Here is a 533-nt window from a genome sequence, read left to right as displayed (position 1 = left end):
CCTTTGGCCACTACAAACCCTTAAAAAACTAACTCACGTGCTTCTAAATTGAAACGAATTCAAAACAAAATATATCTCCTTTATACCTTTGTCTGTCTATGACAGCATAACCTCATTTAGACTTTTACATTTTTTCCTGGTTTTTATCATCTCAAAGATAAAGACAGTAACATCCAATATGAAGAATTTTAATCATAGAGATTAAAGGTGTGAAAAAGAAAATTGTGCAACTTAAATTCTCCATTTAAGTGGTTTTATATATAAGATTTTATAGTTAAGTATCAACTCTAACATTTATCTATTAATAATATCAGCTATTTGTCAGGCCTTATAATATGCACTTTAGTTTTCAATGTATATTTACCCTTTAGAACTCATCAGATATTGGCACATTTTACAGCTAAGAAAGTTGAAGCACACACAAACACAATGACTTTTTAGGAGTTCCACAGTGCTGAAACCATTATACAAGTCTTCAAATGGAAAGAGCCTAATTTTTGCCCTTGTCCCCAAAGATTGGGTAATGGCAATGA

This window comes from Bubalus kerabau, chromosome 1 (assembly GCF_029407905.1).
Source record: "Bubalus kerabau isolate K-KA32 ecotype Philippines breed swamp buffalo chromosome 1, PCC_UOA_SB_1v2, whole genome shotgun sequence".
NCBI classification, from domain to species: domain Eukaryota; kingdom Metazoa; phylum Chordata; class Mammalia; order Artiodactyla; family Bovidae; genus Bubalus; species Bubalus kerabau.
This window is presented reverse-complemented; position numbering follows the sequence as displayed.